Genomic DNA, 26,495 nt, shown 5'->3' with positions numbered 1-26,495 from the left:
GGTGCTCCAGACTCCTTTTTATTTTTCTCTCCCTTTTTGTTTTTCTTGAAACCAGAGATCAGGGGAAAGCGCGAACGCAGTCCCCCACTACCAGAAATTATGCAGTCGAGTATCCCGCATTTGGGGACATCGCAGGGGTCAGCACATCCGAAGTGCAATGGATGAGCCTCACTCTGGGAGAACCACCTTCGTGATCATGGTGTCTCCCCTGCCAGGTAAGTATGAGTTGGAAGGGGACAGGGCGAGGGCGGCCCGCATGGCATCTCCCCGCAGAGCGAGGGTGGCATCCACACAGGGAAGGCCTGAGGCCGGGCGAGGCAGAGCATGGGCCTTGTGAGGCCCAAGGTTGCCCAGCCAAGGGCCCTGTGCCCACTTTGGAAAGCGCGCAGCTACCCACAGCAGCTTCCCACAGGCCTCGGCCGGCCTGCAAAATTTGCATGTCCACGCCCACCAGGGCCCTGCTTTCACTATACTGCACGCAGCTCACACGGGCGGGAAAGCCAGGGCTACAGCACTCACAGAAGGGGGCTTGCCAGGTCGATTTTGGGCATAGAAGCAGAGATTTGGGGCTTTTGATGCTCAAGACCTGCCACTGAAGCCAACTCTAGGGTAGGCAGTGACCTGTTGCCTGGCTAGGCCCCAGTTGACTGCTTGTGGCTGAAAGTCAGAGACAAAGCGGCCAGCAAGCGAGCAGGGGTTCTCGCCCCGAGCCCCTCACGCCTTCCCGAACGCTCCCAAACGCAGCAGAACCCTCGCCGGGCAGAGCCCTCGCCGGGCCACAGCCTGGGGGCCTCAGCCAGAGTCTGGGCCCGGGAAGGCTAGGGTGAGGCAAGTGGCTGGCAGCCAGGCCACAGCCCCAGGGCTGGCGATCGAAAGGAGCAGACATGTCACCTGGCCAGGGCCTACTGCCCTGTCTCTGGATAGGTCCCCAGAGTGGGAGGCTTCAACTATCCCATCATTCCCCAGGCTCAGCACTTTGCATGCTATCCCCTCTTGCCCACGCCCCCTTCCAATCCAGCCGCAGCACCCTGGACAGACCACAGAAGACGACGAAAGGTGCTCCAGACTCCTTTTTATTTTTCTCTCCCTTTTTGTCTTTCTTGAAACCAGAGATCAGGGGAAAGCGCGAACGCAGTCCCCCACTACCAGAAATTATGCAGTCGAGTATCCCGCATTTGGGGACATCGCAGGGGTCAGCACATCCGAAGTACAATGGATGAGCCTCACCCTGGGAGAACCACCTTCGTGATCATGGTGTCTCCCCTGCCAGGTAAGTATGAGTTGGAAGGGGACAGGGCGAGGGCGGCCCGCATGGCATCTCCCCGCAGAGCGAGGGTGGCATCCACACAGGGAAGGCCTGAGGCCGGGCGAGGCAGAGCATGGGCCTTGTGAGGCCCAAGGTTGCCCAGCCAAGGGCCCTGTGCCCACTTTGGAAAGCGCGCAGCTACCCACAGCAGCTTCCCACAGGCCTCGGCCGGCCTGCAAAATTTGCATGTCCACGCCCACCAGCAGCGCCAATCAGGGCCCTGCTTTCACTACTCTGCACGCAGCTCACATGGGGGGAAAGCCAGGGCTACAGCTAGCACACCAGAGGGCTTGGCAGGTCGAAATCGGGCCCAAAAGCAGATCTGTCAGGCCCTCCAAACTGTGCGCAAGCAAAGGCTACGGCAAGCAGAGAAGAGGGCTTGCCAGGCCGAAATCGGGCCCAGAAGCACGTTTCTAAGCCCTAACCCAGCATCCCCCAAGCTCGTCAATTCGCATATGTAATGGGCCCTCGCCCACTCCCCATTCCAGCCAGCTTACAGCACCCTGGACGGACGACAAGAAACGTCAAAGGGTGCTCCAGACTCCTTTTTATTTTTCTCTCCCTTTTTGTCTTTCTTGAAACCAGAGATCAGGGGAAAGCGCAAACGCAGTCCCCCACTACCAGAAATTATGCAGTCGAGTATCCCGCATTTGGGGACATCGCAGGGGTCAGCACATCCGAAGTGCAATGGATGAGCCTCACCCTGGGAGAACCACCTTCGTGATCATGGTGTCTCCCCTGCCAGGTAAGTATGAGTTGGAAGGGGACAGGGCGAGGGCGGCCCGCATGGCATCTCCCCGCAGAGCGAGGGTGGCATCCACACAGGGAAGGCCTGAGGCCGGGCGAGGCAGAGCATGGGCCTTGTGAGGCCCAAGGTTGCCCAGCCAAGGGCCCTGTGCCCACTTTGGAAAGCGCGCAGCTACCCACAGCAGCTTCCCACAGGCCTCGGCCGGCCTGCAAAATTTGCATGTCCACGCCCACCAGCAGCGCCAATCAGGGCCCTGCTTTCACTACTCTGCACGCAGCTCACATGGGGGGAAAGCCAGGGCTACAGCTAGCACACCAGAGGGCTTGGCAGGTCGAAATCGGGCCCAAAAGCAGATCTGTCAGGCCCTCCAAACTGTGCGCAAGCAAAGGCTACGGCAAGCAGAGAAGAGGGCTTGCCAGGCCGAAATCGGGCCCAGAAGCACGTTTCTAAGCCCTAACCCAGCATCCCCCAAGCTCGTCAATTCGCATATGTAATGGGCCCTCGCCCACTCCCCATTCCAGCCAGCTTACAGCACCCTGGACGGACGACAAGAAACGTCAAAGGGTGCTCCAGACTCCTTTTTATTTTTCTCTCCCTTTTTGTCTTTCTTGAAACCAGAGATCAGGGGAAAGCGCGAACGCAGTCCCCCACTACCAGAAATTATGCAGTCGAGTATCCCGCATTTGGGGACATCGCAGGGGTCAGCACATCCGAAGTGCAATGGATGAGCCTCACCCTGGGAGAACCACCTTCGTGATCATGGTGTCTCCCCTGCCAGGTAAGTATGAGTTGGAAGGGGACAGGGCGAGGGCGGCCCGCATGGCATCTCCCCGCAGAGCGAGGGTGGCATCCACACAGGGAAGGCCTGAGGCCGGGCGAGGCAGAGCATGGGCCTTGTGAGGCCCAAGGTTGCCCAGCCAAGGGCCCTGTGCCCACTTTGGAAAGCGCGCAGCTACCCACAGCAGCTTCCCACAGGCCTCGGCCGGCCTGCAAAATTTGCATGTCCACGCCCACCAGGGCCCTGCTTTCACTATACTGCACGCAGCTCACACGGGCGGGAAAGCCAGGGCTACAGCACTCACAGAAGGGGGCTTGCCAGGTCGATTTTGGGCATAGAAGCAGAGATTTGGGGCTTTTGATGCTCAAGACCTGCCACTGAAGCCAACTCTAGGGTAGGCAGTGACCTGTTGCCTGGCTAGGCCCCAGTTGACTGCTTGTGGCTGAAAGTCAGAGACAAAGCGGCCAGCAAGCGAGCAGGGGTTCTCGCCCCGAGCCCCTCACGCCTTCCCGAACGCTCCCAAACGCAGCAGAACCCTCGCCGGGCAGAGCCCTCGCCGGGCCACAGCCTGGGGTTCTCAGCCAGAGTCTGGGCCCGGGAAGGCTAGGGTGAGGCAAGTGGCTGGCAGCCAGGCCACAGCCCCAGGGCTGGCGATCGAAAGGAGCAGACATGTCACCTGGCCAGGGCCTACTGCCCTGTCTCTGGATAGGTCCCCAGAGTGGGAGGCTTCAACTATCCCATCATTCCCCAGGCTCAGCACTTTGCATGCTATCCCCTCTTGCCCACGCCCCCTTCCAATCCAGCCGCAGCACCCTGGACAGACCACAGAAGACGACGAAAGGTGCTCCAGACTCCTTTTTATTTTTCTCTCCCTTTTTGTCTTTCTTGAAACCAGAGATCAGGGGAAAGCGCGAACGCAGTCCCCCACTACCAGAAATTATGCAGTCGAGTATCCCGCATTTGGGGACATCGCAGGGGTCAGCACATCCGAAGTGCAATGGATGAGCCTCACCCTGGGAGAACCACCTTCGTGATCATGGTGTCTCCCCTGCCAGGTAAGTATGAGTTGGAAGGGGACAGGGCGAGGGCGGCCCGCATGGCATCTCCCCGCAGAGCGAGGGTGGCATCCACACAGGGAAGGCCTGAGGCCGGGCGAGGCAGAGCATGGGCCTTGTGAGGCCCAAGGTTGCCCAGCCAAGGGCCCTGTGCCCACTTTGGAAAGCGCGCAGCTACCCACAGCAGCTTCCCACAGGCCTCGGCCGGCCTGCAAAATTTGCATGTCCACGCCCACCAGCAGCGCCAATCAGGGCCCTGCTTTCACTACTCTGCACGCAGCTCACATGGGGGGAAAGCCAGGGCTACAGCTAGCACACCAGAGGGCTTGGCAGGTCGAAATCGGGCCCAAAAGCAGATCTGTCAGGCCCTCCAAACTGTGCGCAAGCAAAGGCTACGGCAAGCAGAGAAGAGGGCTTGCCAGGCCGAAATCGGGCCCAGAAGCACGTTTCTAAGCCCTAACCCAGCATCCCCCAAGCTCGTCAATTCGCATATGTAATGGGCCCTCGCCCACTCCCCATTCCAGCCAGCTTACAGCACCCTGGACGGACGACAAGAAACGTCAAAGGGTGCTCCAGACTCCTTTTTATTTTTCTCTCCCTTTTTGTCTTTCTTGAAACCAGAGATCAGGGGAAAGCGCGAACGCAGTCCCCCACTACCAGAAATTATGCAGTCGAGTATCCCGCATTTGGGGACATCGCAGGGGTCAGCACATCCGAAGTGCAATGGATGAGCCTCACCCTGGGAGAACCACCTTCGTGATCATGGTGTCTCCCCTGCCAGGTAAGTATGAGTTGGAAGGGGACAGGGCGAGGGCGGCCCGCATGGCATCTCCCCGCAGAGCGAGGGTGGCATCCACACAGGGAAGGCCTGAGGCCGGGCGAGGCAGAGCATGGGCCTTGTGAGGCCCAAGGTTGCCCAGCCAAGGGCCCTGTGCCCACTTTGGAAAGCGCGCAGCTACCCACAGCAGCTTCCCACAGGCCTCGGCCGGCCTGCAAAATTTGCATGTCCACGCCCACCAGCAGCGCCAATCAGGGCCCTGCTTTCACTACTCTGCACGCAGCTCACATGGGGGGAAAGCCAGGGCTACAGCTAGCACACCAGAGGGCTTGGCAGGTCGAAATCGGGCCCAAAAGCAGATCTGTCAGGCCCTCCAAACTGTGCGCAAGCAAAGGCTACGGCAAGCAGAGAAGAGGGCTTGCCAGGCCGAAATCGGGCCCAGAAGCACGTTTCTAAGCCCTAACCCAGCATCCCCCAAGCTCGTCAATTCGCATATGTAATGGGCCCTCGCCCACTCCCCATTCCAGCCAGCTTACAGCACCCTGGACGGACGACAAGAAACGTCAAAGGGTGCTCCAGACTCCTTTTTATTTTTCTCTCCCTTTTTGTCTTTCTTGAAACCAGAGATCAGGGGAAAGCGCGAACGCAGTCCCCCACTACCAGAAATTATGCAGTCGAGTATCCCGCATTTGGGGACATCGCAGGGGTCAGCACATCCGAAGTGCAATGGATGAGCCTCACCCTGGGAGAACCACCTTCGTGATCATGGTGTCTCCCCTGCCAGGTAAGTATGAGTTGGAAGGGGACAGGGCGAGGGCGGCCCGCATGGCATCTCCCCGCAGAGCGAGGGTGGCATCCACACAGGGAAGGCCTGAGGCCGGGCGAGGCAGAGCATGGGCCTTGTGAGGCCCAAGGTTGCCCAGCCAAGGGCCCTGTGCCCACTTTGGAAAGCGCGCAGCTACCCACAGCAGCTTCCCACAGGCCTCGGCCGGCCTGCAAAATTTGCATGTCCACGCCCACCAGCAGCGCCAATCAGGGCCCTGCTTTCACTACTCTGCACGCAGCTCACATGGGGGGAAAGCCAGGGCTACAGCTAGCACACCAGAGGGCTTGGCAGGTCGAAATCGGGCCCAAAAGCAGATCTGTCAGGCCCTCCAAACTGTGCGCAAGCAAAGGCTACGGCAAGCAGAGAAGAGGGCTTGCCAGGCCGAAATCGGGCCCAGAAGCACGTTTCTAAGCCCTAACCCAGCATCCCCCAAGCTCGTCAATTCGCATATGTAATGGGCCCTCGCCCACTCCCCATTCCAGCCAGCTTACAGCACCCTGGACGGACGACAAGAAACGTCAAAGGGTGCTCCAGACTCCTTTTTATTTTTCTCTCCCTTTTTGTCTTTCTTGAAACCAGAGATCAGGGGAAAGCGCGAACGCAGTCCCCCACTACCAGAAATTATGCAGTCGAGTATCCCGCATTTGGGGACATCGCAGGGGTCAGCACATCCGAAGTGCAATGGATGAGCCTCACCCTGGGAGAACCACCTTCGTGATCATGGTGTCTCCCCTGCCAGGTAAGTATGAGTTGGAAGGGGACAGGGCGAGGGCGGCCCGCATGGCATCTCCCCGCAGAGCGAGGGTGGCATCCACACAGGGAAGGCCTGAGGCCGGGCGAGGCAGAGCATGGGCCTTGTGAGGCCCAAGGTTGCCCAGCCAAGGGCCCTGTGCCCACTTTGGAAAGCGCGCAGCTACCCACAGCAGCTTCCCACAGGCCTCGGCCGGCCTGCAAAATTTGCATGTCCACGCCCACCAGCAGCGCCAATCAGGGCCCTGCTTTCACTACTCTGCACGCAGCTCACATGGGGGGAAAGCCAGGGCTACAGCTAGCACACCAGAGGGCTTGGCAGGTCGAAATCGGGCCCAAAAGCAGATCTGTCAGGCCCTCCAAACTGTGCGCAAGCAAAGGCTACGGCAAGCAGAGAAGAGGGCTTGCCAGGCCGAAATCGGGCCCAGAAGCACGTTTCTAAGCCCTAACCCAGCATCCCCCAAGCTCGTCAATTCGCATATGTAATGGGCCCTCGCCCACTCCCCATTCCAGCCAGCTTACAGCACCCTGGACGGACGACAAGAAACGTCAAAGGGTGCTCCAGACTCCTTTTTATTTTTCTCTCCCTTTTTGTCTTTCTTGAAACCAGAGATCAGGGGAAAGCGCGAACGCAGTCCCCCACTACCAGAAATTATGCAGTCGAGTATCCCGCATTTGGGGACATCGCAGGGGTCAGCACATCCGAAGTGCAATGGATGAGCCTCACCCTGGGAGAACCACCTTCGTGATCATGGTGTCTCCCCTGCCAGGTAAGTATGAGTTGGAAGGGGACAGGGCGAGGGCGGCCCGCATGGCATCTCCCCGCAGAGCGAGGGTGGCATCCACACAGGGAAGGCCTGAGGCCGGGCGAGGCAGAGCATGGGCCTTGTGAGGCCCAAGGTTGCCCAGCCAAGGGCCCTGTGCCCACTTTGGAAAGCGCGCAGCTACCCACAGCAGCTTCCCACAGGCCTCGGCCGGCCTGCAAAATTTGCATGTCCACGCCCACCAGCAGCGCCAATCAGGGCCCTGCTTTCACTACTCTGCACGCAGCTCACATGGGGGGAAAGCCAGGGCTACAGCTAGCACACCAGAGGGCTTGGCAGGTCGAAATCGGGCCCAAAAGCAGATCTGTCAGGCCCTCCAAACTGTGCGCAAGCAAAGGCTACGGCAAGCAGAGAAGAGGGCTTGCCAGGCCGAAATCGGGCCCAGAAGCACGTTTCTAAGCCCTAACCCAGCATCCCCCAAGCTCGTCAATTCGCATATGTAATGGGCCCTCGCCCACTCCCCATTCCAGCCAGCTTACAGCACCCTGGACGGACGACAAGAAACGTCAAAGGGTGCTCCAGACTCCTTTTTATTTTTCTCTCCCTTTTTGTCTTTCTTGAAACCAGAGATCAGGGGAAAGCGCGAACGCAGTCCCCCACTACCAGAAATTATGCAGTCGAGTATCCCGCATTTGGGGACATCGCAGGGGTCAGCACATCCGAAGTGCAATGGATGAGCCTCACCCTGGGAGAACCACCTTCGTGATCATGGTGTCTCCCCTGCCAGGTAAGTATGAGTTGGAAGGGGACAGGGCGAGGGCGGCCCGCATGGCATCTCCCCGCAGAGCGAGGGTGGCATCCACACAGGGAAGGCCTGAGGCCGGGCGAGGCAGAGCATGGGCCTTGTGAGGCCCAAGGTTGCCCAGCCAAGGGCCCTGTGCCCACTTTGGAAAGCGCGCAGCTACCCACAGCAGCTTCCCACAGGCCTCGGCCGGCCTGCAAAATTTGCATGTCCACGCCCACCAGGGCCCTGCTTTCACTATACTGCACGCAGCTCACACGGGCGGGAAAGCCAGGGCTACAGCACTCACAGAAGGGGGCTTGCCAGGTCGATTTTGGGCATAGAAGCAGAGATTTGGGGCTTTTGATGCTCAAGACCTGCCACTGAAGCCAACTCTAGGGTAGGCAGTGACCTGTTGCCTGGCTAGGCCCCAGTTGACTGCTTGTGGCTGAAAGTCAGAGACAAAGCGGCCAGCAAGCGAGCAGGGGTTCTCGCCCCGAGCCCCTCACGCCTTCCCGAACGCTCCCAAACGCAGCAGAACCCTCGCCGGGCAGAGCCCTCGCCGGGCCACAGCCTGGGGGCCTCAGCCAGAGTCTGGGCCCGGGAAGGCTAGGGTGAGGCAAGTGGTTGGCAGCCAGGCCACAGCCCCAGGGCTGGCGATCGAAAGGAGCAGACATGTCACCTGGCCAGGGCCTACTGCCCTGTCTCTGGATAGGTCCCCAGAGTGGGAGGCTTCAACTATCCCATCATTCCCCAGGCTCAGCACTTTGCATGCTATCCCCTCTTGCCCACGCCCCCTTCCAATCCAGCCGCAGCACCCTGGACAGACCACAGAAGACGACGAAAGGTGCTCCAGACTCCTTTTTATTTTTCTCTCCCTTTTTGTCTTTCTTGAAACCAGAGATCAGGGGAAAGCGCGAACGCAGTCCCCCACTACCAGAAATTATGCAGTCGAGTATCCCGCATTTGGGGACATCGCAGGGGTCAGCACATCCGAAGTGCAATGGATGAGCCTCACCCTGGGAGAACCACCTTCGTGATCATGGTGTCTCCCCTGCCAGGTAAGTATGAGTTGGAAGGGGACAGGGCGAGGGCGGCCCGCATGGCATCTCCCCGCAGAGCGAGGGTGGCATCCACACAGGGAAGGCCTGAGGCCGGGCGAGGCAGAGCATGGGCCTTGTGAGGCCCAAGGTTGCCCAGCCAAGGGCCCTGTGCCCACTTTGGAAAGCGCGCAGCTACCCACAGCAGCTTCCCACAGGCCTCGGCCGGCCTGCAAAATTTGCATGTCCACGCCCACCAGCAGCGCCAATCAGGGCCCTGCTTTCACTACTCTGCACGCAGCTCACATGGGGGGAAAGCCAGGGCTACAGCTAGCACACCAGAGGGCTTGGCAGGTCGAAATCGGGCCCAAAAGCAGATCTGTCAGGCCCTCCAAACTGTGCGCAAGCAAAGGCTACGGCAAGCAGAGAAGAGGGCTTGCCAGGCCGAAATCGGGCCCAGAAGCACGTTTCTAAGCCCTAACCCAGCATCCCCCAAGCTCGTCAATTCGCATATGTAATGGGCCCTCGCCCACTCCCCATTCCAGCCAGCTTACAGCACCCTGGACGGACGACAAGAAACGTCAAAGGGTGCTCCAGACTCCTTTTTATTTTTCTCTCCCTTTTTGTCTTTCTTGAAACCAGAGATCAGGGGAAAGCGCGAACGCAGTCCCCCACTACCAGAAATTATGCAGTCGAGTATCCCGCATTTGGGGACATCGCAGGGGTCAGCACATCCGAAGTGCAATGGATGAGCCTCACCCTGGGAGAACCACCTTCGTGATCATGGTGTCTCCCCTGCCAGGTAAGTATGAGTTGGAAGGGGACAGGGCGAGGGCGGCCCGCATGGCATCTCCCCGCAGAGCGAGGGTGGCATCCACACAGGGAAGGCCTGAGGCCGGGCGAGGCAGAGCATGGGCCTTGTGAGGCCCAAGGTTGCCCAGCCAAGGGCCCTGTGCCCACTTTGGAAAGCGCGCAGCTACCCACAGCAGCTTCCCACAGGCCTCGGCCGGCCTGCAAAATTTGCATGTCCACGCCCACCAGCAGCGCCAATCAGGGCCCTGCTTTCACTACTCTGCACGCAGCTCACATGGGGGGAAAGCCAGGGCTACAGCTAGCACACCAGAGGGCTTGGCAGGTCGAAATCGGGCCCAAAAGCAGATCTGTCAGGCCCTCCAAACTGTGCGCAAGCAAAGGCTACGGCAAGCAGAGAAGAGGGCTTGCCAGGCCGAAATCGGGCCCAGAAGCACGTTTCTAAGCCCTAACCCAGCATCCCCCAAGCTCGTCAATTCGCATATGTAATGGGCCCTCGCCCACTCCCCATTCCAGCCAGCTTACAGCACCCTGGACGGACGACAAGAAACGTCAAAGGGTGCTCCAGACTCCTTTTTATTTTTCTCTCCCTTTTTGTTTTTCTTGAAACCAGAGATCAGGGGAAAGCGCGAACGCAGTCCCCCACTACCAGAAATTATGCAGTCGAGTATCCCGCATTTGGGGACATCGCAGGGGTCAGCACATCCGAAGTGCAATGGATGAGCCTCACTCTGGGAGAACCACCTTCGTGATCATGGTGTCTCCCCTGCCAGGTAAGTATGAGTTGGAAGGGGACAGGGCGAGGGCGGCCCGCATGGCATCTCCCCGCAGAGCGAGGGTGGCATCCACACAGGGAAGGCCTGAGGCCGGGCGAGGCAGAGCATGGGCCTTGTGAGGCCCAAGGTTGCCCAGCCAAGGGCCCTGTGCCCACTTTGGAAAGCGCGCAGCTACCCACAGCAGCTTCCCACAGGCCTCGGCCGGCCTGCAAAATTTGCATGTCCACGCCCACCAGGGCCCTGCTTTCACTATACTGCACGCAGCTCACACGGGCGGGAAAGCCAGGGCTACAGCACTCACAGAAGGGGGCTTGCCAGGTCGATTTTGGGCATAGAAGCAGAGATTTGGGGCTTTTGATGCTCAAGACCTGCCACTGAAGCCAACTCTAGGGTAGGCAGTGACCTGTTGCCTGGCTAGGCCCCAGTTGACTGCTTGTGGCTGAAAGTCAGAGACAAAGCGGCCAGCAAGCGAGCAGGGGTTCTCGCCCCGAGCCCCTCACGCCTTCCCGAACGCTCCCAAACGCAGCAGAACCCTCGCCGGGCAGAGCCCTCGCCGGGCCACAGCCTGGGGGCCTCAGCCAGAGTCTGGGCCCGGGAAGGCTAGGGTGAGGCAAGTGGCTGGCAGCCAGGCCACAGCCCCAGGGCTGGCGATCGAAAGGAGCAGACATGTCACCTGGCCAGGGCCTACTGCCCTGTCTCTGGATAGGTCCCCAGAGTGGGAGGCTTCAACTATCCCATCATTCCCCAGGCTCAGCACTTTGCATGCTATCCCCTCTTGCCCACGCCCCCTTCCAATCCAGCCGCAGCACCCTGGACAGACCACAGAAGACGACGAAAGGTGCTCCAGACTCCTTTTTATTTTTCTCTCCCTTTTTGTCTTTCTTGAAACCAGAGATCAGGGGAAAGCGCGAACGCAGTCCCCCACTACCAGAAATTATGCAGTCGAGTATCCCGCATTTGGGGACATCGCAGGGGTCAGCACATCCGAAGTACAATGGATGAGCCTCACCCTGGGAGAACCACCTTCGTGATCATGGTGTCTCCCCTGCCAGGTAAGTATGAGTTGGAAGGGGACAGGGCGAGGGCGGCCCGCATGGCATCTCCCCGCAGAGCGAGGGTGGCATCCACACAGGGAAGGCCTGAGGCCGGGCGAGGCAGAGCATGGGCCTTGTGAGGCCCAAGGTTGCCCAGCCAAGGGCCCTGTGCCCACTTTGGAAAGCGCGCAGCTACCCACAGCAGCTTCCCACAGGCCTCGGCCGGCCTGCAAAATTTGCATGTCCACGCCCACCAGCAGCGCCAATCAGGGCCCTGCTTTCACTACTCTGCACGCAGCTCACATGGGGGGAAAGCCAGGGCTACAGCTAGCACACCAGAGGGCTTGGCAGGTCGAAATCGGGCCCAAAAGCAGATCTGTCAGGCCCTCCAAACTGTGCGCAAGCAAAGGCTACGGCAAGCAGAGAAGAGGGCTTGCCAGGCCGAAATCGGGCCCAGAAGCACGTTTCTAAGCCCTAACCCAGCATCCCCCAAGCTCGTCAATTCGCATATGTAATGGGCCCTCGCCCACTCCCCATTCCAGCCAGCTTACAGCACCCTGGACGGACGACAAGAAACGTCAAAGGGTGCTCCAGACTCCTTTTTATTTTTCTCTCCCTTTTTGTTTTTCTTGAAACCAGAGATCAGGGGAAAGCGCGAACGCAGTCCCCCACTACCAGAAATTATGCAGTCGAGTATCCCGCATTTGGGGACATCGCAGGGGTCAGCACATCCGAAGTGCAATGGATGAGCCTCACCCTGGGAGAACCACCTTCGTGATCATGGTGTCTCCCCTGCCAGGTAAGTATGAGTTGGAAGGGGACAGGGCGAGGGCGGCCCGCATGGCATCTCCCCGCAGAGCGAGGGTGGCATCCACACAGGGAAGGCCTGAGGCCGGGCGAGGCAGAGCATGGGCCTTGTGAGGCCCAAGGTTGCCCAGCCAAGGGCCCTGTGCCCACTTTGGAAAGCGCGCAGCTACCCACAGCAGCTTCCCACAGGCCTCGGCCGGCCTGCAAAATTTGCATGTCCACGCCCACCAGGGCCCTGCTTTCACTATACTGCACGCAGCTCACACGGGCGGGAAAGCCAGGGCTACAGCACTCACAGAAGGGGGCTTGCCAGGTCGATTTTGGGCATAGAAGCAGAGATTTGGGGCTTTTGATGCTCAAGACCTGCCACTGAAGCCAACTCTAGGGTAGGCAGTGACCTGTTGCCTGGCTAGGCCCCAGTTGACTGCTTGTGGCTGAAAGTCAGAGACAAAGCGGCCAGCAAGCGAGCAGGGGTTCTCGCCCCGAGCCCCTCACGCCTTCCCGAACGCTCCCAAACGCAGCAGAACCCTCGCCGGGCAGAGCCCTCGCCGGGCCACAGCCTGGGGGCCTCAGCCAGAGTCTGGGCCCGGGAAGGCTAGGGTGAGGCAAGTGGCTGGCAGCCAGGCCACAGCCCCAGGGCTGGCGATCGAAAGGAGCAGACATGTCACCTGGCCAGGGCCTACTGCCCTGTCTCTGGATAGGTCCCCAGAGTGGGAGGCTTCAACTATCCCATCATTCCCCAGGCTCAGCACTTTGCATGCTATCCCCTCTTGCCCACGCCCCCTTCCAATCCAGCCGCAGCACCCTGGACAGACCACAGAAGACGACGAAAGGTGCTCCAGACTCCTTTTTATTTTTCTCTCCCTTTTTGTCTTTCTTGAAACCAGAGATCAGGGGAAAGCGCGAACGCAGTCCCCCACTACCAGAAATTATGCAGTCGAGTATCCCGCATTTGGGGACATCGCAGGGGTCAGCACATCCGAAGTACAATGGATGAGCCTCACCCTGGGAGAACCACCTTCGTGATCATGGTGTCTCCCCTGCCAGGTAAGTATGAGTTGGAAGGGGACAGGGCGAGGGCGGCCCGCATGGCATCTCCCCGCAGAGCGAGGGTGGCATCCACACAGGGAAGGCCTGAGGCCGGGCGAGGCAGAGCATGGGCCTTGTGAGGCCCAAGGTTGCCCAGCCAAGGGCCCTGTGCCCACTTTGGAAAGCGCGCAGCTACCCACAGCAGCTTCCCACAGGCCTCGGCCGGCCTGCAAAATTTGCATGTCCACGCCCACCAGCAGCGCCAATCAGGGCCCTGCTTTCACTACTCTGCACGCAGCTCACATGGGGGGAAAGCCAGGGCTACAGCTAGCACACCAGAGGGCTTGGCAGGTCGAAATCGGGCCCAAAAGCAGATCTGTCAGGCCCTCCAAACTGTGCGCAAGCAAAGGCTACGGCAAGCAGAGAAGAGGGCTTGCCAGGCCGAAATCGGGCCCAGAAGCACGTTTCTAAGCCCTAACCCAGCATCCCCCAAGCTCGTCAATTCGCATATGTAATGGGCCCTCGCCCACTCCCCATTCCAGCCAGCTTACAGCACCCTGGACGGACGACAAGAAACGTCAAAGGGTGCTCCAGACTCCTTTTTATTTTTCTCTCCCTTTTTGTCTTTCTTGAAACCAGAGATCAGGGGAAAGCGCAAACGCAGTCCCCCACTACCAGAAATTATGCAGTCGAGTATCCCGCATTTGGGGACATCGCAGGGGTCAGCACATCCGAAGTGCAATGGATGAGCCTCACCCTGGGAGAACCACCTTCGTGATCATGGTGTCTCCCCTGCCAGGTAAGTATGAGTTGGAAGGGGACAGGGCGAGGGCGGCCCGCATGGCATCTCCCCGCAGAGCGAGGGTGGCATCCACACAGGGAAGGCCTGAGGCCGGGCGAGGCAGAGCATGGGCCTTGTGAGGCCCAAGGTTGCCCAGCCAAGGGCCCTGTGCCCACTTTGGAAAGCGCGCAGCTACCCACAGCAGCTTCCCACAGGCCTCGGCCGGCCTGCAAAATTTGCATGTCCACGCCCACCAGCAGCGCCAATCAGGGCCCTGCTTTCACTACTCTGCACGCAGCTCACATGGGGGGAAAGCCAGGGCTACAGCTAGCACACCAGAGGGCTTGGCAGGTCGAAATCGGGCCCAAAAGCAGATCTGTCAGGCCCTCCAAACTGTGCGCAAGCAAAGGCTACGGCAAGCAGAGAAGAGGGCTTGCCAGGCCGAAATCGGGCCCAGAAGCACGTTTCTAAGCCCTAACCCAGCATCCCCCAAGCTCGTCAATTCGCATATGTAATGGGCCCTCGCCCACTCCCCATTCCAGCCAGCTTACAGCACCCTGGACGGACGACAAGAAACGTCAAAGGGTGCTCCAGACTCCTTTTTATTTTTCTCTCCCTTTTTGTCTTTCTTGAAACCAGAGATCAGGGGAAAGCGCGAACGCAGTCCCCCACTACCAGAAATTATGCAGTCGAGTATCCCGCATTTGGGGACATCGCAGGGGTCAGCACATCCGAAGTGCAATGGATGAGCCTCACCCTGGGAGAACCACCTTCGTGATCATGGTGTCTCCCCTGCCAGGTAAGTATGAGTTGGAAGGGGACAGGGCGAGGGCGGCCCGCATGGCATCTCCCCGCAGAGCGAGGGTGGCATCCACACAGGGAAGGCCTGAGGCCGGGCGAGGCAGAGCATGGGCCTTGTGAGGCCCAAGGTTGCCCAGCCAAGGGCCCTGTGCCCACTTTGGAAAGCGCGCAGCTACCCACAGCAGCTTCCCACAGGCCTCGGCCGGCCTGCAAAATTTGCATGTCCACGCCCACCAGGGCCCTGCTTTCACTATACTGCACGCAGCTCACACGGGCGGGAAAGCCAGGGCTACAGCACTCACAGAAGGGGGCTTGCCAGGTCGATTTTGGGCATAGAAGCAGAGATTTGGGGCTTTTGATGCTCAAGACCTGCCACTGAAGCCAACTCTAGGGTAGGCAGTGACCTGTTGCCTGGCTAGGCCCCAGTTGACTGCTTGTGGCTGAAAGTCAGAGACAAAGCGGCCAGCAAGCGAGCAGGGGTTCTCGCCCCGAGCCCCTCACGCCTTCCCGAACGCTCCCAAACGCAGCAGAACCCTCGCCGGGCAGAGCCCTCGCCGGGCCACAGCCTGGGGTTCTCAGCCAGAGTCTGGGCCCGGGAAGGCTAGGGTGAGGCAAGTGGCTGGCAGCCAGGCCACAGCCCCAGGGCTGGCGATCGAAAGGAGCAGACATGTCACCTGGCCAGGGCCTACTGCCCTGTCTCTGGATAGGTCCCCAGAGTGGGAGGCTTCAACTATCCCATCATTCCCCAGGCTCAGCACTTTGCATGCTATCCCCTCTTGCCCACGCCCCCTTCCAATCCAGCCGCAGCACCCTGGACAGACCACAGAAGACGACGAAAGGTGCTCCAGACTCCTTTTTATTTTTCTCTCCCTTTTTGTCTTTCTTGAAACCAGAGATCAGGGGAAAGCGCGAACGCAGTCCCCCACTACCAGAAATTATGCAGTCGAGTATCCCGCATTTGGGGACATCGCAGGGGTCAGCACATCCGAAGTGCAATGGATGAGCCTCACCCTGGGAGAACCACCTTCGTGATCATGGTGTCTCCCCTGCCAGGTAAGTATGAGTTGGAAGGGGACAGGGCGAGGGCGGCCCGCATGGCATCTCCCCGCAGAGCGAGGGTGGCATCCACACAGGGAAGGCCTGAGGCCGGGCGAGGCAGAGCATGGGCCTTGTGAGGCCCAAGGTTGCCCAGCCAAGGGCCCTGTGCCCACTTTGGAAAGCGCGCAGCTACCCACAGCAGCTTCCCACAGGCCTCGGCCGGCCTGCAAAATTTGCATGTCCACGCCCACCAGCAGCGCCAATCAGGGCCCTGCTTTCACTACTCTGCACGCAGCTCACATGGGGGGAAAGCCAGGGCTACAGCTAGCACACCAGAGGGCTTGGCAGGTCGAAATCGGGCCCAAAAGCAGATCTGTCAGGCCCTCCAAACTGTGCGCAAGCAAAGGCTACGGCAAGCAGAGAAGAGGGCTTGCCAGGCCGAAATCGGGCCCAGAAGCACGTTTCTAAGCCCTAACCCAGCATCCCCCAAGCTCGTCAATTCGCATATGTAATGGGCCCTCGCCCACTCCCCATTCCAGCCAGCTTACAGCACCCTGGACGGACGACAAGAAACGTCAAAGGGTGCTCCAGACTCCTTTTTATTTTTCTCTCCCTTTTTGTCTTTCTTGAAACCAGAGATCAGGGGAAAGCGCGAACGCAGTCCCCCACTACCAGAAATTATGCAGTCGAGTATCCCGCATTTGGGGACATCGCAGGGGTCAGCACATCCGAAGTGCAATGGATGAGCCTCACCCTGGGAGAACCACCTTCGTGATCATGGTGTCTCCCCTGCCAGGTAAGTATGAGTTGGAAGGGGACAGGGCGAGGGCGGCCCGCATGGCATCTCCCCGCAGAGCGAGGGTGGCATCCACACAGGGAAGGCCTGAGGCCGGGCGAGGCAGAGCATGGGCCTTGTGAGGCCCAAGGTTGCCCAGCCAAGGGCCCTGTGCCCACTTTGGAAAGCGCGCAGCTACCCACAGCAGCTTCCCACAGGCCTCGGCCGGCCTGCAAAATTTGCATGTCCACGCCCACCAGCAGCGCCAATCAGGGCCCTGCTTTCACTACTCTGCACGCAGCTCACATGGGGGGAAAGCCAGGGCTACAGCTAGCACACCAGAGGGCTTGGCAGGTCGAAATCGGGCCCAAAAGCAGATCTGTCAGGCCCTCCAAACTGTGCGCAAGCAAAGGCTACGGCAAGCAGAGAAGAGGGCTTGCCAGGCCGAAATCGGGCCCAGAAGCACGTTTCTAAGCCCTAACCCAGCATCCCCCAAGCTCGTCAATTCGCATATGTAATGGGCCCTCGCCCACTCCCCATTCCAGCCAGCTTACAGCACCCTGGACGGACGACAAGAAACGTCAAAGGGTGCTCCAGACTCCTTTTTATTTTTCTCTCCCTTTTTGTCTTTCTTGAAACCAGAGATCAGGGGAAAGCGCGAACGCAGTCCCCCACTACCAGAAATTATGCAGTCGAGTATCCCGCATTTGGGGACATCGCAGGGGTCAGCACATCCGAAGTGCAATGGATGAGCCTCACCCTGGGAGAACCACCTTCGTGATCATGGTGTCTCCCCTGCCAGGTAAGTATGAGTTGGAAGGGGACAGGGCGAGGGCGGCCCGCATGGCATCTCCCCGCAGAGCGAGGGTGGCATCCACACAGGGAAGGCCTGAGGCCGGGCGAGGCAGAGCATGGGCCTTGTGAGGCCCAAGGTTGCCCAGCCAAGGGCCCTGTGCCCACTTTGGAAAGCGCGCAGCTACCCACAGCAGCTTCCCACAGGCCTCGGCCGGCCTGCAAAATTTGCATGTCCACGCCCACCAGCAGCGCCAATCAGGGCCCTGCTTTCACTACTCTGCACGCAGCTCACATGGGGGGAAAGCCAGGGCTACAGCTAGCACACCAGAGGGCTTGGCAGGTCGAAATCGGGCCCAAAAGCAGATCTGTCAGGCCCTCCAAACTGTGCGCAAGCAAAGGCTACGGCAAGCAGAGAAGAGGGCTTGCCAGGCCGAAATCGGGCCCAGAAGCACGTTTCTAAGCCCTAACCCAGCATCCCCCAAGCTCGTCAATTCGCATATGTAATGGGCCCTCGCCCACTCCCCATTCCAGCCAGCTTACAGCACCCTGGACGGACGACAAGAAACGTCAAAGGGTGCTCCAGACTCCTTTTTATTTTTCTCTCCCTTTTTGTCTTTCTTGAAACCAGAGATCAGGGGAAAGCGCGAACGCAGTCCCCCACTACCAGAAATTATGCAGTCGAGTATCCCGCATTTGGGGACATCGCAGGGGTCAGCACATCCGAAGTGCAATGGATGAGCCTCACCCTGGGAGAACCACCTTCGTGATCATGGTGTCTCCCCTGCCAGGTAAGTATGAGTTGGAAGGGGACAGGGCGAGGGCGGCCCGCATGGCATCTCCCCGCAGAGCGAGGGTGGCATCCACACAGGGAAGGCCTGAGGCCGGGCGAGGCAGAGCATGGGCCTTGTGAGGCCCAAGGTTGCCCAGCCAAGGGCCCTGTGCCCACTTTGGAAAGCGCGCAGCTACCCACAGCAGCTTCCCACAGGCCTCGGCCGGCCTGCAAAATTTGCATGTCCACGCCCACCAGCAGCGCCAATCAGGGCCCTGCTTTCACTACTCTGCACGCAGCTCACATGGGGGGAAAGCCAGGGCTACAGCTAGCACACCAGAGGGCTTGGCAGGTCGAAATCGGGCCCAAAAGCAGATCTGTCAGGCCCTCCAAACTGTGCGCAAGCAAAGGCTACGGCAAGCAGAGAAGAGGGCTTGCCAGGCCGAAATCGGGCCCAGAAGCACGTTTCTAAGCCCTAACCCAGCATCCCCCAAGCTCGTCAATTCGCATATGTAATGGGCCCTCGCCCACTCCCCATTCCAGCCAGCTTACAGCACCCTGGACGGACGACAAGAAACGTCAAAGGGTGCTCCAGACTCCTTTTTATTTTTCTCTCCCTTTTTGTCTTTCTTGAAACCAGAGATCAGGGGAAAGCGCGAACGCAGTCCCCCACTACCAGAAATTATGCAGTCGAGTATCCCGCATTTGGGGACATCGCAGGGGTCAGCACATCCGAAGTGCAATGGATGAGCCTCACCCTGGGAGAACCACCTTCGTGATCATGGTGTCTCCCCTGCCAGGTAAGTATGAGTTGGAAGGGGACAGGGCGAGGGCGGCCCGCATGGCATCTCCCCGCAGAGCGAGGGTGGCATCCACACAGGGAAGGCCTGAGGCCGGGCGAGGCAGAGCATGGGCCTTGTGAGGCCCAAGGTTGCCCAGCCAAGGGCCCTGTGCCCACTTTGGAAAGCGCGCAGCTACCCACAGCAGCTTCCCACAGGCCTCGGCCGGCCTGCAAAATTTGCATGTCCACGCCCACCAGCAGCGCCAATCAGGGCCCTGCTTTCACTACTCTGCACGCAGCTCACATGGGGGGAAAGCCAGGGCTACAGCTAGCACACCAGAGGGCTTGGCAGGTCGAAATCGGGCCCAAAAGCAGATCTGTCAGGCCCTCCAAACTGTGCGCAAGCAAAGGCTACGGCAAGCAGAGAAGAGGGCTTGCCAGGCCGAAATCGGGCCCAGAAGCACGTTTCTAAGCCCTAACCCAGCATCCCCCAAGCTCGTCAATTCGCATATGTAATGGGCCCTCGCCCACTCCCCATTCCAGCCAGCTTACAGCACCCTGGACGGACGACAAGAAACGTCAAAGGGTGCTCCAGACTCCTTTTTATTTTTCTCTCCCTTTTTGTCTTTCTTGAAACCAGAGATCAGGGGAAAGCGCGAACGCAGTCCCCCACTACCAGAAATTATGCAGTCGAGTATCCCGCATTTGGGGACATCGCAGGGGTCAGCACATCCGAAGTGCAATGGATGAGCCTCACCCTGGGAGAACCACCTTCGTGATCATGGTGTCTCCCCTGCCAGGTAAGTATGAGTTGGAAGGGGACAGGGCGAGGGCGGCCCGCATGGCATCTCCCCGCAGAGCGAGGGTGGCATCCACACAGGGAAGGCCTGAGGCCGGGCGAGGCAGAGCATGGGCCTTGTGAGGCCCAAGGTTGCCCAGCCAAGGGCCCTGTGCCCACTTTGGAAAGCGCGCAGCTACCCACAGCAGCTTCCCACAGGCCTCGGCCGGCCTGCAAAATTTGCATGTCCACGCCCACCAGGGCCCTGCTTTCACTATACTGCACGCAGCTCACACGGGCGGGAAAGCCAGGGCTACAGCACTCACAGAAGGGGGCTTGCCAGGTCGATTTTGGGCATAGAAGCAGAGATTTGGGGCTTTTGATGCTCAAGACCTGCCACTGAAGCCAACTCTAGGGTAGGCAGTGACCTGTTGCCTGGCTAGGCCCCAGTTGACTGCTTGTGGCTGAAAGTCAGAGACAAAGCGGCCAGCAAGCGAGCAGGGGTTCTCGCCCCGAGCCCCTCACGCCTTCCCGAACGCTCCCAAACGCAGCAGAACCCTCGCCGGGCAGAGCCCTCGCCGGGCCACAGCCTGGGGGCCTCAGCCAGAGTCTGGGCCCGGGAAGGCTAGGGTGAGGCAAGTGGTTGGCAGCCAGGCCACAGCCCCAGGGCTGGCGATCGAAAGGAGCAGACATGTCACCTGGCCAGGGCCTACTGCCCTGTCTCTGGATAGGTCCCCAGAGTGGGAGGCTTCAACTATCCCATCATTCCCCAGGCTCAGCACTTTGCATGCTATCCCCTCTTGCCCACGCCCCCTTCCAATCCAGCCGCAGCACCCTGGACAGACCACAGAAGACGACGAAAGGTGCTCCAGACTCCTTTTTATTTTTCTCTCCCTTTTTGTCTTTCTTGAAACCAGAGATCAGGGGAAAGCGCGAACGCAGTCCCCCACTACCAGAAATTATGCAGTCGAGTATCCCGCATTTGGGGACATCGCAGGGGTCAGCACATCCGAAGTGCAATGGATGAGCCTCACCCTGGGAGAACCACCTTCGTGATCATGGTGTCTCCCCTGCCAGGTAAGTATGAGTTGGAAGGGGACAGGGCGAGGGCGGCCCGCATGGCATCTCCCCGCAGAGCGAGGGTGGCATCCACACAGGGAAGGCCTGAGGCCGGGCGAGGCAGAGCATGGGCCTTGTGAGGCCCAAGGTTGCCCAGCCAAGGGCCCTGTGCCCACTTTGGAAAGCGCGCAGCTACCCACAGCAGCTTCCCACAGGCCTCGGCCGGCCTGCAAAATTTGCATGTCCACGCCCACCAGCAGCGCCAATCAGGGCCCTGCTTTCACTACTCTGCACGCAGCTCACATGGGGGGAAAGCCAGGGCTACAGCTAGCACACCAGAGGGCTTGGCAGGTCGAAATCGGGCCCAAAAGCAGATCTGTCAGGCCCTCCAAACTGTGCGCAAGCAAAGGCTACGGCAAGCAGAGAAGAGGGCTTGCCAGGCCGAAATCGGGCCCAGAAGCACGTTTCTAAGCCCTAACCCAGCATCCCCCAAGCTCGTCAATTCGCATATGTAATGGGCCCTCGCCCACTCCCCATTCCAGCCAGCTTACAGCACCCTGGACGGACGACAAGAAACGTCAAAGGGTGCTCCAGACTCCTTTTTATTTTTCTCTCCCTTTTTGTCTTTCTTGAAACCAGAGATCAGGGGAAAGCGCGAACGCAGTCCCCCACTACCAGAAATTATGCAGTCGAGTATCCCGCATTTGGGGACATCGCAGGGGTCAGCACATCCGAAGTGCAATGGATGAGCCTCACCCTGGGAGAACCACCTTCGTGATCATGGTGTCTCCCCTGCCAGGTAAGTATGAGTTGGAAGGGGACAGGGCGAGGGCGGCCCGCATGGCATCTCCCCGCAGAGCGAGGGTGGCATCCACACAGGGAAGGCCTGAGGCCGGGCGAGGCAGAGCATGGGCCTTGTGAGGCCCAAGGTTGCCCAGCCAAGGGCCCTGTGCCCACTTTGGAAAGCGCGCAGCTACCCACAGCAGCTTCCCACAGGCCTCGGCCGGCCTGCAAAATTTGCATGTCCACGCCCACCAGCAGCGCCAATCAGGGCCCTGCTTTCACTACTCTGCACGCAGCTCACATGGGGGGAAAGCCAGGGCTACAGCTAGCACACCAGAGGGCTTGGCAGGTCGAAATCGGGCCCAAAAGCAGATCTGTCAGGCCCTCCAAACTGTGCGCAAGCAAAGGCTACGGCAAGCAGAGAAGAGGGCTTGCCAGGCCGAAATCGGGCCCAGAAGCACGTTTCTAAGCCCTAACCCAGCATCCCCCAAGCTCGTCAATTCGCATATGTAATGGGCCCTCGCCCACTCCCCATTCCAGCCAGCTTACAGCACCCTGGACGGACGACAAGAAACGTCAAAGGGTGCTCCAGACTCCTTTTTATTTTTCTCTCCCTTTTTGTCTTTCTTGAAACCAGAGATCAGGGGAAAGCGCGAACGCAGTCCCCCACTACCAGAAATTATGCAGTCGAGTATCCCGCATTTGGGGACATCGCAGGGGTCAGCACATCCGAAGTGCAATGGATGAGCCTCACCCTGGGAGAACCACCTTCGTGATCATGGTGTCTCCCCTGCCAGGTAAGTATGAGTTGGAAGGGGACAGGGCGAGGGCGGCCCGCATGGCATCTCCCCGCAGAGCGAGGGTGGCATCCACACAGGGAAGGCCTGAGGCCGGGCGAGGCAGAGCATGGGCCTTGTGAGGCCCAAGGTTGCCCAGCCAAGGGCCCTGTGCCCACTTTGGAAAGCGCGCAGCTACCCACAGCAGCTTCCCACAGGCCTCGGCCGGCCTGCAAAATTTGCATGTCCACGCCCACCAGCAGCGCCAATCAGGGCCCTGCTTTCACTACTCTGCACGCAGCTCACATGGGGGGAAAGCCAGGGCTACAGCTAGCACACCAGAGGGCTTGGCAGGTCGAAATCGGGCCCAAAAGCAGATCTGTCAGGCCCTCCAAACTGTGCGCAAGCAAAGGCTACGGCAAGCAGAGAAGAGGGCTTGCCAGGCCGAAATCGGGCCCAGAAGCACGTTTCTAAGCCCTAACCCAGCATCCCCCAAGCTCGTCAATTCGCATATGTAATGGGCCCTCGCCCACTCCCCATTCCAGCCAGCTTACAGCACCCTGGACGGACGACAAGAAACGTCAAAGGGTGCTCCAGACTCCTTTTTATTTTTCTCTCCCTTTTTGTCTTTCTTGAAACCAGAGATCAGGGGAAAGCGCGAACGCAGTCCCCCACTACCAGAAATTATGCAGTCGAGTATCCCGCATTTGGGGACATCGCAGGGGTCAGCACATCCGAAGTGCAATGGATGAGCCTCACCCTGGGAGAACCACCTTCGTGATCATGGTGTCTCCCCTGCCAGGTAAGTATGAGTTGGAAGGGGACAGGGCGAGGGCGGCCCGCATGGCATCTCCCCGCAGAGCGAGGGTGGCATCCACACAGGGAAGGCCTGAGGCCGGGCGAGGCAGAGCATGGGCCTTGTGAGGCCCAAGGTTGCCCAGCCAAGGGCCCTGTGCCCACTTTGGAAAGCGCGCAGCTACCCACAGCAGCTTCCCACAGGCCTCGGCCGGCCTGCAAAATTTGCATGTCCACGCCCACCAGGGCCCTGCTTTCACTATACTGCACGCAGCTCACACGGGCGGGAAAGCCAGGGCTACAGCACTCACAGAAGGGGGCTTGCCAGGTCGATTTTGGGCATAGAAGCAGAGATTTGGGGCTTTTGATGCTCAAGACCTGCCACTGAAGCCAACTCTAGGGTAGGCAGTGACCTGTTGCCTGGCTAGGCCCCAGTTGACTGCTTGTGGCTGAAAGTCAGAGACAAAGCGGCCAGCAAGCGAGCAGGGGTTCTCGCCCCGAGCCCCTCACGCCTTCCCGAACGCTCCCAAACGCAGCAGAACCCTCGCCGGGCAGAGCCCTCGCCGGGCCACAGCCTGGGGGCCTCAGCCAGAGTCTGGGCCCGGGAAGGCTAGGGTGAGGCAAGTGGCTGGCAGCCAGGCCACAGCCCCAGGGCTGGCGATCGAAAGGAGCAGACATGTCACCTGGCCAGGGCCTACTGCCCTGTCTCTGGATAGGTCCCCAGAGTGGGAGGCTTCAACTATCCCATCATTCCCCAGGCTCAGCACTTTGCATGCTATCCCCTCTTGCCCACGCCCCCTTCCAATCCAGCCGCAGCACCCTGGACAGACCACAGAAGACGACGAAAGGTGCTCCAGACTCCTTTTTATTTTTCTCTCCCTTTTTGTCTTTCTTGAAACCAGAGATCAGGGGAAAGCGCGAACGCAGTCCCCCACTACCAGAAATTATGCAGTCGAGTATCCCGCATTTGGGGACATCGCAGGGGTCAGCACATCCGAAGTGCAATGGATGAGCCTCACCCTGGGAGAACCACCTTCGTGATCATGGTGTCTCCCCTGCCAGGTAAGTATGAGTTGGAAGGGGACAGGGCGAGGGCGGCCCGCATGGCATCTCCCCGCAGAGCGAGGGTGGCATCCACACAGGGAAGGCCTGAGGCCGGGCGAGGCAGAGCATGGGCCTTGTGAGGCCCAAGGTTGCCCAGCCAAGGGCCCTGTGCCCACTTTGGAAAGCGCGCAGCTACCCACAGCAGCTTCCCACAGGCCTCGGCCGGCCTGCAAAATTTGCATGTCCACGCCCACCAGCAGCGCCAATCAGGGCCCTGCTTTCACTACTCTGCACGCAGCTCACATGGGGGGAAAGCCAGGGCTACAGCTAGCACACCAGAGGGCTTGGCAGGTCGAAATCGGGCCCAAAAGCAGATCTGTCAGGCCCTCCAAACTGTGCGCAAGCAAAGGCTACGGCAAGCAGAGAAGAGGGCTTGCCAGGCCGAAATCGGGCCCAGAAGCACGTTTCTAAGCCCTAACCCAGCATCCCCCAAGCTCGTCAATTCGCATATGTAATGGGCCCTCGCCCACTCCCCATTCCAGCCAGCTTACAGCACCCTGGACGGACGACAAGAAACGTCAAAGGGTGCTCCAGACTCCTTTTTATTTTTCTCTCCCTTTTTGTCTTTCTTGAAACCAGAGATCAGGGGAAAGCGCGAACGCAGTCCCCCACTACCAGAAATTATGCAGTCGAGTATCCCGCATTTGGGGACATCGCAGGGGTCAGCACATCCGAAGTGCAATGGATGAGCCTCACCCTGGGAGAACCACCTTCGTGATCATGGTGTCTCCCCTGCCAGGTAAGTATGAGTTGGAAGGGGACAGGGCGAGGGCGGCCCGCATGGCATCTCCCCGCAGAGCGAGGGTGGCATCCACACAGGGAAGGCCTGAGGCCGGGCGAGGCAGAGCATGGGCCTTGTGAGGCCCAAGGTTGCCCAGCCAAGGGCCCTGTGCCCACTTTGGAAAGCGCGCAGCTACCCACAGCAGCTTCCCACAGGCCTCGGCCGGCCTGCAAAATTTGCATGTCCACGCCCACCAGGGCCCTGCTTTCACTATACTGCACGCAGCTCACACGGGCGGGAAAGCCAGGGCTACAGCACTCACAGAAGGGGGCTTGCCAGGTCGATTTTGGGCATAGAAGCAGAGATTTGGGGCTTTTGATGCTCAAGACCTGCCACTGAAGCCAACTCTAGGGTAGGCAGTGACCTGTTGCCTGGCTAGGCCCCAGTTGACTGCTTGTGGCTGAAAGTCAGAGACAAAGCGGCCAGCAAGCGAGCAGGGGTTCTCGCCCCGAGCCCCTCACGCCTTCCCGAACGCTCCCAAACGCAGCAGAACCCTCGCCGGGCAGAGCCCTCGCCGGGCCACAGCCTGGGGGCCTCAGCCAGAGTCTGGGCCCGGGAAGGCTAGGGTGAGGCAAGTGGCTGGCAGCCAGGCCACAGCCCCAGGGCTGGCGATCGAAAGGAGCAGACATGTCACCTGGCCAGGGCCTACTGCCCTGTCTCTGGATAGGTCCCCAGAGTGGGAGGCTTCAACTATCCCATCATTCCCCAGGCTCAGCACTTTGCATGCTATCCCCTCTTGTCCACGCCCCCTTCCAATCCAGCCGCAGCACCCTGGACAGACCACAGAAGACGACGAAAGGTGCTCCAGACTCCTTTTTATTTTTCTCTCCCTTTTTGTCTTTCTTGAAACCAGAGATCAGGGGAAAGCGCGAACGCAGTCCCCCACTACCAGAAATTATGCAGTCGAGTATCCCGCATTTGGGGACATCGCAGGGGTCAGCACATCCGAAGTGCAATGGATGAGCCTCACCCTGGGAGAACCACCTTCGTGATCATGGTGTCTCCCCTGCCAGGTAAGTATGAGTTGGAAGGGGACAGGGCGAGGGCGGCCCGCATGGCATCTCCCCGCAGAGCGAGGGTGGCATCCACACAGGGAAGGCCTGAGGCCGGGCGAGGCAGAGCATGGGCCTTGTGAGGCCCAAGGTTGCCCAGCCAAGGGCCCTGTGCCCACTTTGGAAAGCGCGCAGCTACCCACAGCAGCTTCCCACAGGCCTCGGCCGGCCTGCAAAATTTGCATGTCCACGCCCACCAGCAGCGCCAATCAGGGCCCTGCTTTCACTACTCTGCACGCAGCTCACATGGGGGGAAAGCCAGGGCTACAGCTAGCACACCAGAGGGCTTGGCAGGTCGAAATCGGGCCCAAAAGCAGATCTGTCAGGCCCTCCAAACTGTGCGCA

At 59.7% G+C, this 26,495-nt stretch overlaps 31 non-coding genes across 31 annotated transcripts; all 31 read right to left on the bottom strand.

Moving 5' to 3' along the window:
* Positions 1 to 59: 59 nt before the first annotated feature.
* LOC144820479 (U1 spliceosomal RNA) lies at positions 60 to 223 on the bottom strand. Its single transcript, XR_013607806.1, has one exon. It is a non-coding gene; the product is annotated as a U1 spliceosomal RNA (small nuclear RNA).
* Positions 224 to 1,114: 891 nt separating this feature from the next.
* LOC144820463 (U1 spliceosomal RNA) lies at positions 1,115 to 1,278 on the bottom strand. Its single transcript, XR_013607790.1, has one exon. It is a non-coding gene; the product is annotated as a U1 spliceosomal RNA (small nuclear RNA).
* Positions 1,279 to 1,895: 617 nt separating this feature from the next.
* On the bottom strand, positions 1,896 to 2,059 carry LOC144820454 (U1 spliceosomal RNA). The gene has a single exon (XR_013607780.1). It is a non-coding gene; the product is annotated as a U1 spliceosomal RNA (small nuclear RNA).
* A 617-nt stretch (positions 2,060 to 2,676) lies between these two features.
* LOC144820963 (U1 spliceosomal RNA) lies at positions 2,677 to 2,840 on the bottom strand. Its single transcript, XR_013608065.1, has one exon. It is a non-coding gene; the product is annotated as a U1 spliceosomal RNA (small nuclear RNA).
* Positions 2,841 to 3,731: 891 nt separating this feature from the next.
* On the bottom strand, positions 3,732 to 3,895 carry LOC144820962 (U1 spliceosomal RNA). The gene has a single exon (XR_013608064.1). It is a non-coding gene; the product is annotated as a U1 spliceosomal RNA (small nuclear RNA).
* Positions 3,896 to 4,512: 617 nt separating this feature from the next.
* On the bottom strand, positions 4,513 to 4,676 carry LOC144820961 (U1 spliceosomal RNA). The gene has a single exon (XR_013608063.1). It is a non-coding gene; the product is annotated as a U1 spliceosomal RNA (small nuclear RNA).
* Positions 4,677 to 5,293: 617 nt separating this feature from the next.
* Positions 5,294 to 5,457, bottom strand: LOC144820960 (U1 spliceosomal RNA). Its single transcript, XR_013608062.1, has one exon. It is a non-coding gene; the product is annotated as a U1 spliceosomal RNA (small nuclear RNA).
* Positions 5,458 to 6,074: 617 nt separating this feature from the next.
* Positions 6,075 to 6,238, bottom strand: LOC144820959 (U1 spliceosomal RNA). The gene has a single exon (XR_013608061.1). It is a non-coding gene; the product is annotated as a U1 spliceosomal RNA (small nuclear RNA).
* A 617-nt stretch (positions 6,239 to 6,855) lies between these two features.
* On the bottom strand, positions 6,856 to 7,019 carry LOC144820958 (U1 spliceosomal RNA). Its single transcript, XR_013608060.1, has one exon. It is a non-coding gene; the product is annotated as a U1 spliceosomal RNA (small nuclear RNA).
* Positions 7,020 to 7,636: 617 nt separating this feature from the next.
* LOC144820957 (U1 spliceosomal RNA) lies at positions 7,637 to 7,800 on the bottom strand. The gene has a single exon (XR_013608059.1). It is a non-coding gene; the product is annotated as a U1 spliceosomal RNA (small nuclear RNA).
* An 891-nt stretch (positions 7,801 to 8,691) lies between these two features.
* LOC144820956 (U1 spliceosomal RNA) lies at positions 8,692 to 8,855 on the bottom strand. The gene has a single exon (XR_013608058.1). It is a non-coding gene; the product is annotated as a U1 spliceosomal RNA (small nuclear RNA).
* Positions 8,856 to 9,472: 617 nt separating this feature from the next.
* Positions 9,473 to 9,636, bottom strand: LOC144820955 (U1 spliceosomal RNA). The gene has a single exon (XR_013608057.1). It is a non-coding gene; the product is annotated as a U1 spliceosomal RNA (small nuclear RNA).
* A 617-nt stretch (positions 9,637 to 10,253) lies between these two features.
* On the bottom strand, positions 10,254 to 10,417 carry LOC144820478 (U1 spliceosomal RNA). The gene has a single exon (XR_013607805.1). It is a non-coding gene; the product is annotated as a U1 spliceosomal RNA (small nuclear RNA).
* An 891-nt stretch (positions 10,418 to 11,308) lies between these two features.
* Positions 11,309 to 11,472, bottom strand: LOC144820462 (U1 spliceosomal RNA). Its single transcript, XR_013607789.1, has one exon. It is a non-coding gene; the product is annotated as a U1 spliceosomal RNA (small nuclear RNA).
* A 617-nt stretch (positions 11,473 to 12,089) lies between these two features.
* Positions 12,090 to 12,253, bottom strand: LOC144820954 (U1 spliceosomal RNA). Its single transcript, XR_013608056.1, has one exon. It is a non-coding gene; the product is annotated as a U1 spliceosomal RNA (small nuclear RNA).
* An 891-nt stretch (positions 12,254 to 13,144) lies between these two features.
* On the bottom strand, positions 13,145 to 13,308 carry LOC144820461 (U1 spliceosomal RNA). The gene has a single exon (XR_013607788.1). It is a non-coding gene; the product is annotated as a U1 spliceosomal RNA (small nuclear RNA).
* Positions 13,309 to 13,925: 617 nt separating this feature from the next.
* Positions 13,926 to 14,089, bottom strand: LOC144820453 (U1 spliceosomal RNA). Its single transcript, XR_013607779.1, has one exon. It is a non-coding gene; the product is annotated as a U1 spliceosomal RNA (small nuclear RNA).
* Positions 14,090 to 14,706: 617 nt separating this feature from the next.
* Positions 14,707 to 14,870, bottom strand: LOC144820953 (U1 spliceosomal RNA). The gene has a single exon (XR_013608055.1). It is a non-coding gene; the product is annotated as a U1 spliceosomal RNA (small nuclear RNA).
* Positions 14,871 to 15,761: 891 nt separating this feature from the next.
* Positions 15,762 to 15,925, bottom strand: LOC144820952 (U1 spliceosomal RNA). The gene has a single exon (XR_013608054.1). It is a non-coding gene; the product is annotated as a U1 spliceosomal RNA (small nuclear RNA).
* A 617-nt stretch (positions 15,926 to 16,542) lies between these two features.
* LOC144820951 (U1 spliceosomal RNA) lies at positions 16,543 to 16,706 on the bottom strand. The gene has a single exon (XR_013608053.1). It is a non-coding gene; the product is annotated as a U1 spliceosomal RNA (small nuclear RNA).
* A 617-nt stretch (positions 16,707 to 17,323) lies between these two features.
* Positions 17,324 to 17,487, bottom strand: LOC144820950 (U1 spliceosomal RNA). Its single transcript, XR_013608052.1, has one exon. It is a non-coding gene; the product is annotated as a U1 spliceosomal RNA (small nuclear RNA).
* Positions 17,488 to 18,104: 617 nt separating this feature from the next.
* LOC144820947 (U1 spliceosomal RNA) lies at positions 18,105 to 18,268 on the bottom strand. The gene has a single exon (XR_013608050.1). It is a non-coding gene; the product is annotated as a U1 spliceosomal RNA (small nuclear RNA).
* A 617-nt stretch (positions 18,269 to 18,885) lies between these two features.
* LOC144820946 (U1 spliceosomal RNA) lies at positions 18,886 to 19,049 on the bottom strand. Its single transcript, XR_013608049.1, has one exon. It is a non-coding gene; the product is annotated as a U1 spliceosomal RNA (small nuclear RNA).
* A 617-nt stretch (positions 19,050 to 19,666) lies between these two features.
* LOC144820945 (U1 spliceosomal RNA) lies at positions 19,667 to 19,830 on the bottom strand. Its single transcript, XR_013608048.1, has one exon. It is a non-coding gene; the product is annotated as a U1 spliceosomal RNA (small nuclear RNA).
* An 891-nt stretch (positions 19,831 to 20,721) lies between these two features.
* Positions 20,722 to 20,885, bottom strand: LOC144820944 (U1 spliceosomal RNA). The gene has a single exon (XR_013608047.1). It is a non-coding gene; the product is annotated as a U1 spliceosomal RNA (small nuclear RNA).
* Positions 20,886 to 21,502: 617 nt separating this feature from the next.
* On the bottom strand, positions 21,503 to 21,666 carry LOC144820943 (U1 spliceosomal RNA). The gene has a single exon (XR_013608046.1). It is a non-coding gene; the product is annotated as a U1 spliceosomal RNA (small nuclear RNA).
* A 617-nt stretch (positions 21,667 to 22,283) lies between these two features.
* On the bottom strand, positions 22,284 to 22,447 carry LOC144820942 (U1 spliceosomal RNA). Its single transcript, XR_013608045.1, has one exon. It is a non-coding gene; the product is annotated as a U1 spliceosomal RNA (small nuclear RNA).
* Positions 22,448 to 23,064: 617 nt separating this feature from the next.
* Positions 23,065 to 23,228, bottom strand: LOC144820941 (U1 spliceosomal RNA). The gene has a single exon (XR_013608044.1). It is a non-coding gene; the product is annotated as a U1 spliceosomal RNA (small nuclear RNA).
* An 891-nt stretch (positions 23,229 to 24,119) lies between these two features.
* On the bottom strand, positions 24,120 to 24,283 carry LOC144820940 (U1 spliceosomal RNA). The gene has a single exon (XR_013608043.1). It is a non-coding gene; the product is annotated as a U1 spliceosomal RNA (small nuclear RNA).
* A 617-nt stretch (positions 24,284 to 24,900) lies between these two features.
* LOC144820939 (U1 spliceosomal RNA) lies at positions 24,901 to 25,064 on the bottom strand. Its single transcript, XR_013608042.1, has one exon. It is a non-coding gene; the product is annotated as a U1 spliceosomal RNA (small nuclear RNA).
* An 891-nt stretch (positions 25,065 to 25,955) lies between these two features.
* On the bottom strand, positions 25,956 to 26,119 carry LOC144820938 (U1 spliceosomal RNA). The gene has a single exon (XR_013608041.1). It is a non-coding gene; the product is annotated as a U1 spliceosomal RNA (small nuclear RNA).
* Positions 26,120 to 26,495: the final 376 nt, after the last annotated feature.

This window comes from Lissotriton helveticus, chromosome 2_1, assembly GCF_964261635.1.
Source record: "Lissotriton helveticus chromosome 2_1, aLisHel1.1, whole genome shotgun sequence".
Taxonomy (NCBI): domain Eukaryota; kingdom Metazoa; phylum Chordata; class Amphibia; order Caudata; family Salamandridae; genus Lissotriton; species Lissotriton helveticus.
Note: the sequence above shows the minus strand (reverse complement) of the source record. Positions and strands in the feature narration are given on the sequence as shown.